This window comes from Lepus europaeus, chromosome 17 (assembly GCF_033115175.1).
Source record: "Lepus europaeus isolate LE1 chromosome 17, mLepTim1.pri, whole genome shotgun sequence".
NCBI classification, from domain to species: domain Eukaryota; kingdom Metazoa; phylum Chordata; class Mammalia; order Lagomorpha; family Leporidae; genus Lepus; species Lepus europaeus.
In genome coordinates, this window is record NC_084843.1 from 27,493,684 (window position 1) to 27,506,186 (window position 12,503).

The window sequence follows — 12,503 nt, forward strand, 5'->3', positions numbered from 1 at the left end:
GAACTTGAGGTTTCAAGCTGAGACTCAAGTGCCATTTTTAAGAGCATAAAATAAAGCATCCTATTCCCATGGTTTCCTTCCTTCTCATGCTGTTTTGCACTTGAAGGGGCCGGGATATGGACTCTAAACCAATCAGGAGACCACATGTTCTCTGCTGTCCCTTTTTTGGCCAGTGCATCATGGTGACCCTTCCCTGAGCTTTCTGGCAGGGCCAGCCAGCTATGGTATGACCGTGTGTTCCCCTTCCCTAACAGCTATTCAGTCCACCCAGTGGGCTACCAAGCAAGCATTTCCCTAACAGCGCAGCTTCTCAGTATTCCCCCAGTGGCTCTTCCCACCGCCAGATGGATAGGACTCTATTAGTCTGTCAGTTGTTCCCTTTGACATATCTGTTCTCTTTTGTGAGGCCAGCTGTGAGAATCCATTCCCACATTTAAAACTGCTTTTATAAATGGCTTTCATTCCTTTTTTCCTCTCTGCCTGTGGAGCAGTCCTGAGTCCTAGTCTTTGATGCTGGTGCTCTCTGTGAGTGCTTTGTGGTGCTGCCTTTTTCCTGTTGGACCAGTTCAGATCAATTTTACTATATAAGTTTTATTCAGAAGAGCCCAGCATCTTGAGTTTTGTGCAGTGAGAGAAGAGGTGACTTTCCAACCACAGTGAGCTCTGCTTAGTCAAAAAGCTTTAAAAAAAAAAAAAAAAAAAGATGACACATTTTCACTGTCAGCCATGTGCAGTGCTCAGCCCCCAGCAGCTTGGGAAGGTCAGGCTGAAATCTTTCTCAGGCAGTGGCAGCCACAGACCAATAATAGGAACCCATTCTGGCATGAGGCAATCTGGGCAAGGATGATGAGCAGGCACGTGTCCTCACCCTCCTCCAACTTCTCTCAAAGTTAAATGAAATGATGAAAGTGCTTCTCAGAGAGTCCATGAGCCAGAGATGAGGCGATTTCCACAGAGGGGTAGAAATAGGGAAGGGGTAGCAACTCTCAAGCAGCTGTCAACCTAGTCAGTAAACAGTTAGAACCCTGCTGTAACCCCAGAGGTGGTGCTGCAGTGGGCATCAGTGTGAATAATCCCAGTTGTTGCTGTCGTAAGATTTTGTGTACTCACTACTTCTCTCTTAATCCTTGTCACTCTGCGGTTTGAGGAGGGTGATGCTGTTCTGGGACCCTTTTCAAAACCACCCTCAAAATAGCCATTGCCTCTCTTCCCTTACTGACTTGGAGGGGTGCTAAATGCTGGCATTACAGTGCACTTGGTTGTATCCTCAGCGCTATCAGATAAGAGGTGTTTGACTGCCTTGTTAATCTGCTGCATGTGTTGGAGCACTTCTCCCCCTTCACTTATGAACACTAATGCTAATGTCACTTAATGTTAAGGGTATTCACGGCCTCCAGAGAGCTGGCTTTGGGATGTAGTAGAGCCCTACAGTTGTTAGCAGCAGACTGAGTAGGAAAAAAAAAAAAAAAAAAAAAAGCAGCAACTTAATCCTCAGATTCTAAAGTACTCCTAAAATAAAATGTGAAGACCACTGATAGGCGTTAACTGGGATTTACAGCACGTAGTAAGTCAGAAGACAGAGCTTTTTGCTCGATCTGCCTGCCCAGCCTGCCATTTTTTCCTGGCAATAGATTTGTAAATTCTTGAATTCTGACAACCCACATATATATTTCTGCTTCTGTTTGAGGCATTTCAAGGTGATGCATTTTGCTCTCTCAACAAAGACCAGTTTCTTACACTGGAATTTCTTTTGAGACATCCAGAAAATAAATGGCATTTTTCTATTAATTCTCGTTAGCTTCATGGAAGGCAAGGCTTTTTAATCAGTTAATAACCCTCAGCATGACTGAGTGGTCATACATTTTTCCAGCATAAAAAACTGATTGCATTTTTATAATGTATATGCAGGTGTTGTATTTGAGGTTAATTGTGAAGCTTATTCATTTTCACCTTGTGTGTGTGGTAAAATATACATGATATAAAATTTACCATTTAATCATTTTTACGTGTATAGTTCAGTGGCATTAAGTCACATTTTTGTGTAACCATCACCACCACCATCCATCTCTCTAGAACTTTTATTTATTTATTTATTTTTAAAAGATTTATTTTATGAGGCTGGCGCTATGGCGCAGCAGGTTAATGCCCTGGCCTGAAGTGCCGGCATCCCATATGGGTGTCAGTTCTAGTCCTGGCTGCTCCTCTTCCAATCCAGCTCTCTGTTGTGGTCTGGGAAAGCAGTACAAGACGGCCCAAATGCTTGGACCCCTGCACCCGCATGAGAGACCTAGAGGAAGCTCCTGGCTCCTGGCTTCTGATCGGCGCAGCTCTGGCCATTGTGGCCAATTGGGGAGTGAGCCAACAGATGGAAGACCTCTCTCTGCCTCTCTTCTCTCTGTGTAACTCTCTGACTTTCGAATGAATAAAAATAAAAATTTTTAAAAAAGATTTATTTTATTTATTTGAAAAAGTTAGAGAAAGAGGTAGGGACAGAGAGAGAGGAGTCTTCCATCTGCTGGTTTACTTCCCAAATGGCCTCAATGACCAGAGCCGAGCCAGTCTGAAGTCAGGAACAGGAGCTGCTTCTGGGTCTTCCACATGGGTGCAGGGCCCAAGCACTTGGACCATCCTCCACTGCTTTCTTAGGTGCATCCAGGGAGCTGGATCAGAAGTGGAGTAGCTGGGACTCGAACAGCACCCATATGGATGCTGGCCCTGTGGGCCAGGGCTTTAACCCAGTGCACCACAGCACCGGCCCAGAACTTTTTTTGTTTTTTTTTAAGATTTATTTATTTTTTGAAAGGCAGAGTTACACAGGGCGGGGGAAGATGGAGGGGAGAAGAGACAGGTCCTCCATCTGCTAGTTCACTCCACAAATGGCCACAATGGCCAGGGCTGGGCCAGGCCAAAGCCAGGAGCCCAGAGGTGCTTCTGGGTTTCCCACATGGGTACAGGGGCCCAAGTACCTGGGCCATCCTCTGCTGCTTTCCCAGGCACACTAACAGGGAGCAGGTTCAGAAGTAGAGCAGCCAGGACAGGAATCATTGCCCTTATGGGATATAGGTTTCACAGGTAGTAGCCTTACCCACTATACAACAGCGCTGGCCCCTCTCCAGAACTTTTTCATCATTCCATATTGAGGCTCTGAACACATTAAGCAATAGCTCCTCATTTCCCTTGCTCTCAACCCCTGATAATTGCTCTTCTACTCTCTATCTCTATGAATTGAGCTTCTCTAGGTGCCTTAGTGGATTCATAGACTTTTGTGACTGGCTCATTTCATTTAGTGTAAGGTATTCAGGGTTCACCCGTGTTGTAGCATGTGTCAAAATGTCTTTCCGTAAGGATGAGATTATTAATATTAATGAACTACCACCTGTTTCCTCCCAGGGTGCATGTCAGCAGGAAACTGTAACAGAGAATGGAGCCATGGCTCTAACTTAGGCACTCCAATGCAACATGCGGGTGTCTGTCTAATAATAAGGATTAATATTCCATTGTATAGGTATACCACATTTTGTTTATCCTTTCATACATTGATGGGCCTTTTATGTTGTTTGCACCTATTGGCTGTTTAAAAAAATGCCCGGGAAGGCAGTTGGAGGGCCCAAGTGCTTGGGCCCTGCACCCGTGTGGGAGACCAGGAGGAAGCACCTGGCTCCTGGCTTCGGATCGGTGCAGCGTGCCGGCCGTAGCGGCCATTTGGGGGGGCGTGAACCAATGGAAGGAAGACCTTTCTCTCTCTCTCTCTCTCACTCTGCCTGTCAAAAAAAAAAAAAAAAAAAAAAAAGCTGCTGTGAACATTGGTGTACAGATAAGTATTTGAGACTTTGCTTTCCATTCTTTTGCGTGTAGACCCAGAAGTGAGTTGCTGTTTCATATGATAATCCTGTGTTTAACATTTTGAGGAGGTTGGGCATTTGGTGCAATAGTTAAGCTGCTGCTTGGGACAGACACCCTCATGTTGCATTGGAGTGCCTAAGTTAGAGCCATGGCTCCATTCTCTGTTACAGTTTCCTGCTGACGTGCACCCTGGGAGGAAACAGGGATAACTCATGTGCTTGGGCCCCTGCCACCAATGTGGGAGACCCAGATTAGGTTCCAGGATCCTAGCTTCAGCCCAGCCCAGCTCTGGGTATTGTGGGTATTTGAGGGAGTAAACCAGCAGATGAAAGATCTCTTTGTCCATGTCTCTCTGTCTATCTATCTCTCTGTCTTTCAAATAAATAAAAGCTAAAAAGAATTTTTTTGAGGAGCTGCTGGATTGTTCTAAAAGTGGCTACACAATTTTACTTCCCATTGTTGCCTCATTTCCTTACCAACATTTGTTTTCATCTGTTCTCATCCTAATGGATATGAAGTGATACCTTGTGTGATACTGATTTGCATTTCCCTAATATGTTAAGCATCATTTCATTGCTTATTGGCCATTTATATTTCTTCTTTGCCAAATTATCTATTCAAGCCCATTGCCCAGTTCTAAATTGAGTGGTTTGTTTATTTGTTTGAGTTTTATGAACTTTTTATATATTCTGGATATTAATTCCTCATTAGATATGTACATTACAAATATTTTCTTTCATTTGTGGGTTACCTTTTACTCTGTTAATAGAGTCCTTTATGCACAAAACTTAAATTTTGATGAAACCCAACTTGTCTTTTTTCTTTTGTGGACTTTGCTTTTGGTGTCATATCCAAAATTCAATGACAAATCCAATGTCTATGAAGCTTTACCCCATGTTTTCTTCTAAGAAGTTAGTTTCATCTCTTATGTTTAGATATTTAATCCATTTTGAGTTAATTTGTATACATGACATTAGATAAGGCCATTTTGACCTCTTTTATACTTGATGTACCTTTATGAATAAAGATTAGGGAGAAGGGACCAGCTTTATGGCACAGTGGATTAAGCTGCTACTCGCGACACTGGTATCCCATATCAGAGTACTGGTTTGGTTTCATGCTGCTCTACTTGCAAACCAGCCTCCTGCTGATGCATCTGGGAAGGGAGTGGATGATAGGCCCCCATGTGCTTGAACCCCTGCAACCCATGTGGGAGACCAAAGAAGCTCCTGGTTTCTGACTTCATCCTGGCCCAACCCTGGATGTTGAAGCCATCTGGGGAGCGAACCAACAGATGGAACATCTCTCTCTGTCTCTCCTTCTCTCTCTGTAACTCTGCCTTTCAATTAAATAAATAAATCTTAAAAAAGAAAAAAAAAATTGGTTCGGGGCCGGTGCTGTGGCATAGTAGGCTAAGCCTTCACCTGTGGCACTGGCATCCCATGCTGGTGCCGGTTCATGTTCCAGCTGTTCCTCTTCCAATCCAGCTCTCTACCATGGCCTGGGAAAGCCGTGAAAGATAGCCCAAGTTCTTAGCCCCCTGCACCCACATAGGAAACCTGGAAGAAGCTCCTGGCTTCAGATCAGCCCAGTTCTGCCATTAAGGGCATTTGGGGAGTGGACCAGTAGATGAAAGACCTTTCTCCCTATCTCTCCCTCCCTCTGTCAGTAACTCTGCCTCTCAAATAAATAAATAAATAAAATCTTTTTTTAAAAAAAAGTTCTTCAAGCCTCTTGCCCACCCTCAACTAAGATTTTGCTTCTTTCCATCCCCAGGATGGCTTGTTGTTAAACATCCATTTGAATAGGCCCCAGCAAACTTGATCATCTGGCAATAAGGATTCTTAAAAATTGAAGCCAAAGAGCCAGACTGGGAGATTTAGAATGCAGTTAGCCTGAAGGAGCCTTGAGACTACCTTGATCCTCTTCCTTACCAGAGCTACTTTCTCTGTTTCCAGTTGGGTTCATCCCCTCCAGCTCTGTCCTCTTTCATGGGGACCACAAATATCACAAACTGAGCACCTCACTTTTGTAAGCCTTCCCAATCCTAGTCTCCCATTTTATCCTGCTTTACATTCTGCTAGGAGGATAGTTGAGGCACACAGCCCAGTTTCATAGGTAAATCTCAACAATCATTTTGTCAGTCCTGAATAAAGGTGGGTGGAAGGTACTTAAGAGAAACTCTTGACGCTCAGCTAAATCTTGGATTCAGATGTTTGAGGGCAATCTGTCTCGATGGGGCGAGGCTGCCTTCGTGGAAGTATGCTGAGCTGGAATAGCTGTCTGGGGAGGCGCTCCTCCCTACCCTGGCCTTCCTGAAACTCCTAGACACTTGTACACTCTTCTGGCTCTCCAAACTAGGAGGAAGACTTTTTGTTTTCATTGGCTTCATTGTCATAGAGATGAGTTCACACACAAGAGGTGTACCATGAAATTTCCTAGAATAATATTAACTCATAGATCCTTCTTAACCTATGAGAATAGATAGGTTATAGAACATTAGTGCACACCCTAAATTATTTGCAAAGCTATGCATATGTCTTTTTCTATTCCTTCAGGAGGGTCCATCTTTTCTAAGATTTTCAGTGAGTCTTTGACTCCCGCTCCAGCATTTTAACAATCACCAGCTTAGCTGCTCTGAATAGTACCTCTTACTTCCTTTGCTCCAAAGCCAAAGGACCTTTAAAGATGCTCATTGAGGGTCTCGAGTTCCTTTTAGGATATCACTATTTGATTTGGTTTACAAACGTAGTGACATTTATTTATTTATTTATTTTTTGACAGGCAGAGTGGACGGTGAGAGAGACAGAAAGGTCTTCCTTTTGCCGTTGGTTCACCCTCCAATGGCCGCCACGGCCGGTGTGCTGCGGCCGGCGCACCGCGCTGATCCGAAGGCAGGAGCCAGGTGCTTCTCCTGGTCTCCCATGGGGTGCAGGGCCCAAGCACTTGGTCCATCCTCCACTGCACTCCCTGGCCACAGCAGAGAGCTGGCCTGGAAGAGGGGAACCGGGACAGAATCCGGCGCCCCGACCGGGACTAGAACCCGGTGTGCCAGCGCCGCAAGGCGGAGGATTAGCCTGTTAAGCCACGGCGCCGGAGACATTGATTTATATCAGCTGTTATATCCTTATAGGTGGGAGAGGGCTTCTTAGCAGACAGAAGGTTCTTCAGAGCCCTGGGTATCTAGAGTACACAGTAGCAGAACAATCTTTGAGCACTTGATTCTTTTTAACTTTTAGTCACATTCATGACCAGTTTTGTGCCTTTGAAATATCCCACTGGAAAGCAACTAAATTATTGGCCCACTCTTGGTTTCTTCAGCCTTCATCTGGCTATCGTAGTTTAGCAGGTTGTGGTGTCAGAAAAGGCTGTTTGGAGGAGAAAAGAGTCAGGTTTGGCCTTTCTAGAGGAAGGATAGTACAGATAAAAGAAGAAACACAAATTATAAAATCTATTCAAAACCAGGACCTGAAAAGGACAGAAAGTTGCTCCAGGAACTCTGGAGGATGATTCCAGAGTTCGTGCCAGTCACGTGCTTGGGTCATAGAACACCCAGAGGCTGATGATTTAGAAACACGAGTCAGCCTCCATAATCCCTAATGCACTAACTCTCATCCCTGTTCTAACTGTCCTACCTTTGATTCAGTTCAGAAACATTTATTAAGGGCCTAGTGTGAACCAACCTCAATGTTATGCATGTGGTGAGGCCTAATAGGGAACCTATCTTTTTTATTACACTTATGGTATTAAAAAAAAAAAAAAAGGGGGGGCGGCGCCATGGCTCACTAGGCTAATCCTCCGCCTGTGGCGCCGATACTCCGGGTTCTAGTCCCGGTTGGGGTGCCAGATTCTGTTCCGGTTGCTCCTCTTCCAGTCCAGCTCTCTGCTGTGGCCCGGGAAGGCAGTGGAGGATGGCCCAAGTGTTTGGGCCCTGCACCCGCATGGGAGAATAGGAGGAAGCGCCTGGCTCCTGACTTTGGATCGGCGTAGTGCCAACCGTGGTGGGCATTTGGGGGGTGAATCAATGGAAGGAAGACCTTTCTCTCTGTCTTTTTCTCTCACTGTCTAACTATGCCTGTCAAAAAATAAAATAATATTAAATAAAAAAATTTAAAAAAAACACATCAGAATGTATCGCTTTGGCCATTTTTAGGTAAACAGTAGAGTATTTCACAATATGCATATTGTTGTGCCACAAAATCTCTAGAATTTTTCCATGTTGAAACTCTACCTTCACTGTGTAATAGCTCTGTGTCCCTCCCTCCACCGCTGCCCCAGCAGCCATCATTTTACTTTATATTTCTTTCTTTCTTTTTTCTTTTTTTTTTTTTTTTGACAGGCAGAGTGGATAGTGAGAGAGAGAAAAATATTTTCCTTTTTGCTGTTGGTTCACCCTCCAATGGCTGCTGCGGCCAGCACATCATGTTGATCTGAAGCCAGGAGCCAGGTGCTCCTCCTGGTCTCCCATGCAGGTGCAGGGCCCAAGCACTTGGGCCATCCTCCACTGCCTTCCCGGGCCATAGCAGAGAGCTGGCCTGGAAGAAGGGCAACCGGGATAGAATCTGGTGCCCCAACCGGGACTAGAACCTGGTGTGCCAGCGCCGCAAGGCGGAGGATTAGCCTGTTAAGCCACGGCGCCGGCCTATATTTCTTTTTTTTTAAAGATTTACCTATTTATTTGAAAGAGTTACACAGAGAGAGAAGGAGGGGCAGAGAGAGAGAGAGAGAGAGAGAGAGAGAGAGAGAGAGAGAGATCTTTCATCCGCTGGTTCACTCTCCAGTTGGCAGCACTGGGTGGAGCTGTGCTGATCCGAAGCCAGGAGTCTGGAGCTTCTTCCAGGTCTCCCACGTGAGTGCAGGGGTCCAAGGACTTGGGCCATCTTCTACTGCTCTCCCAGGCCATAGCAGAGAGCTGGATTGGAAGAGGAGCAGCCTGAACTCGAACTGGCACACATATGGGATGCCAGCACTGCAGGTGGCAGCTGTACCTGCTACACCACAGCACCAGCCCCTCTACTTTATATTTCTAAGAGTGGGCAAACCTGTCTTTCAAACAAGTGGCTTAGGAGCTTGCTAAAAGTTTTTCTATTTACAATTACGGATTTTCTGTGAAGATAAATGTTCTGCAGGTACCCCCGCCCCCATGTGTCATGGGACCATAGTACAGTGTAATCTAATTCCCAAGTTTCTTACATTGGGAATTTTTGAGGAGGCTCACTTATTATTTCAGTTTCTGCTTTCTGTAGGATTTTGGATTCCAGGGAGGTCTATATAATCATGTGTATAACACGACCTACCTTTGACAGTTTTATGACAGGTTTGTGTTCAGGAGATAATCGTGGTTCATTTTCCCATGGGAGCAGCCATATAAAAGTTCTCCCCAGGGCAACCCTGGATCTCGAGAAGGACAGTTGAGGCCTGTGGACAGCCCACTCTGAGAACCCCATCCCAGAACATGGGCTAACCACCTGCAAGGCAGCATAGGCAGAGGCATGTGCTGGAGAGTTGAGATTTAAGACTCCCATGAGAGCCGTAACTGAGTTTCCTGTACTTGGCATGGTGTTTTTCTTCAACAGCTTGTGGTCTTGCACTGCCTCTGTAGCCATGAGGGATGGTTGCTGTGGGGACTCTTACTGAGCAAGCATGTGACACAAGCCCTGGCCATTTGACCTGTCTTCCTTGTGGCCTGTGTTTATGTTCTGACATTTCATTTGACCTGTTTGGCAGGAAAGTGGTTTGGTGTGAGCTGTTTGTTCAGTGGTGTCCCTAAGGCAGGAAAGACAGAGGCAGAGGGTTTTCTACAAACTCCTGTCCTCAGTGATCAACAGCATGTTGTGTAGGGAGGGCTCTCGAGGAGGTCCACATAGGAGGGTAAGCGGATTGATTATGTGCAGCTGGGATGACTGCTGTCTTACTAGGACCAAAGGTAAGCAAGATCACCAGGGACCTAGGTTAGGGGAGAAACTGTTTTAGATATGAAAGAGACAAATAGAGAAAAGGAAAGAAATAATTAGTAGTTATTGTGCTGACGACTCTGTTTCTTTTTTAAGATTTATTTGAAAAATCAGTTACAGAGATAGAGGGAGGGCAAGACCCAGTGAGAGAGAGAGAGAGAGATCTTCCATCTGCTGGTTCAGGAACTCCATCTAGGTCCACCACATGGGTGGCAGAGGCCCAAGCACTTTGACCATCTTCTGCTGCTTCCCCAGGCACATTACCAGAGAGTTGGATTGGAAGCAGAGCAGCTGACCTCTTAAATGTTTTTAAAGTAGCAGTTTCACTTCATTTTAGAAAAGAGAGAGAGGCTAGTGTTCTGGCATAGTGGGTCAAGCCTCTGCTAGCAATGCCTACATCCCACATCAGAGCACCAGCTGCTACCCTTCCAGTCCCAGCTCCCTGCTAATGCACCTGGGAAAGTAGCGGAAGATGGCCTGAGTACCTGGGTCCCTGCTGTCCATATGTGAAACCAGTGAAGTTCCTGGTTACAGGCTAGGCCAGCCCTGGCTATTATGGCCATTTGGAGAGTGAACAAGCAGACAAAAGATCTCTGTCTCTCTCTCCTTTTCTCTCTGATGCTCTGCTTTTCAAATAGATAAATAAACAAGCCTTTAAAAGAGACAGAGACTCAAAATTAATGTCCCAACGGCAAATTTGTGGAAAGCTCAGTGTATTATCCATCTCTGCCACTGTGAGCATTTTCTGCAATTAGGTATCAATTTTGAAAGGGCCGTCACATAGATTTCTTTCTTGTTTTTTTTAAAGATTTATTTATTTTTATTTGAAAGGCAGAGTTGCAGAGGCAGAGAGAGAGAGCGAGAGTGAGAGAGAGATCTTCAATTCACTGGTTCACTCCCCAAATGGCTGCAACAGCCGGAGCTGGGCTGATCCAAAGCCAGGAACCTGAAACTTCTTCCAGGTCTCCCACACTGGTGCAGGGACACAAGCAGTTGGGCCATCTTCTGCTGCTTTCCCAAGCCACAACAGAGAACTGGATCGGAAGTGGAGCAGTCGGGACTCAGACCAGTGCCCATTTGGGATGCTAGCACTGTAGGCAGTGGCTTTACCCACTATACCACAGTGCTAGCCCCATCACATGGATTTCTGGTTTTCTTCAAGTTGGGCAACTGTGAAACTTCATTAGTAGAAACAGTGTTGGAGCTTGTGGGAATTACAGCACGTAGTTGTTAGCTTTTGAAGGGGTTATAGGAGACAGTCCTTGCCTTCATGGTAATCTAAGAAGGATCCTTTATCCTGGTTAGATGAGAATATTCAGGTAAGACTTCTCTGTTCAGTTTGTTGTTTAGGCACCTCTTTCTTTATAGTAGATCTTTTGGAGATTTTGTTTCCACTGCACCCTCTTATATCAGAGGCTAGAAGTATCACTAGTGCAAACTTTTTTCTCTGTTATAAGTCGTATTAATTGGATTTTTTTTTTTTTTGCCAATTACTGTAACAGGAGTTTGACTTTTCATAGTGAATTTTTTCTTAAGATTTATTTATTCACTTGAAAGATAGACACAGAAGGAGAGGCAGAGAGAAAGAAGTCTTCAGCCATTGGTTCACTCCCCAAATGGCTGCGACAGCTGCAGCTGGGCCAGTCCAAAGGCAGGAGCCAGGAGATTCTTCCAGATGTCTCCCACACAGGTACAGAGGCCCAAGCACCTGAGTCATCTTCCACTGCTTTCCAGGCACATTAGCAGGGAGCTGGATCGGAAGTGGAGCAGCCGGATCTTGAACCAGCACCCAAAGAGTATGCCAGTGGTGCAGGCGCAGCTTACTCTGCTATGCCACAGCACTGGCCCCCCACAGTCGTCTTACTCGAAGGGTCTTACAGTCTTAAAAATGATCCACCCAGCTGGAAAGGAAGCTGTGTATTAGGCCACAAATGGGATTTCTTTTAAAGAATTCTGTCAATGAGGTAAATGAGGCCTGGTGAGGAAACAGAGACCCCATGTTGAATTGCCAGTGAGTTAAGAGGAGAGACAGTGTTTTCTGTCTCTCTCCTGGAACTGTAATAAGTTTCCAAGGAGCGAAACATCAGATGAGGAGTGCAGAGACATCTGCCTCTTGGTTGGAGCTGGGCAGAGTGTCCCACCTGCTCTCAGCTGTGGAAAAGGTGAAGGCCTGATGTGATACCAGGGTATTGTTTCCCCCACCCTCATTACACTGGCTGCTTCTTGGTGTGATTGGATGCCTTGCTTGTGCAGGGTAATGCCTTGGGTTTGTTGGATCTGTAATTAGTACAAAGAAAAGCTTCACAAGGAGTGTCTAGGGCTCCAGTCAAATAAAGTCAGGGAGGTCGGGTGACTGCCCAGGGAAATTAAAGAAAGTCGCTGTCACTGCTCCTTTAACTGACTGATGGCCCCTCACTAATCACCCACTGTGAGGTTCATTATCTGGTCCATCATACCGAAGGGCAGAGCCAGCCTGTCAGATCAATAAATCTCCAGGCAAGAAAGAGACCTTTGGTAGTAGCCTTCGAAGACATGGATGGACTGGGAGAACTGGCCAGCTCAAATTGGTACTGAAATTGGGTTTGGTCCTGTAGTGTAGGAAATGAAAATAGAAAGGCGAGGCAGGGGGGCAGTACAGGGAGAGGTGGGCGGCAGCGGGAGATAAACTTCTGCGTGTACAGGGTGGCAGTATAGATGAGAGCTTTT

At 45.6% G+C, this 12,503-nt stretch overlaps 1 protein-coding gene across 4 annotated transcripts in view; it reads left to right on the forward strand.

Moving 5' to 3' along the window:
• Window positions 1–12,503, forward strand: part of ARMH3 (armadillo like helical domain containing 3) — a 215,393-nt gene that overhangs the window by 175,158 nt on the left and 27,732 nt on the right. The gene's annotated exons all lie outside the window — the stretch shown is intronic.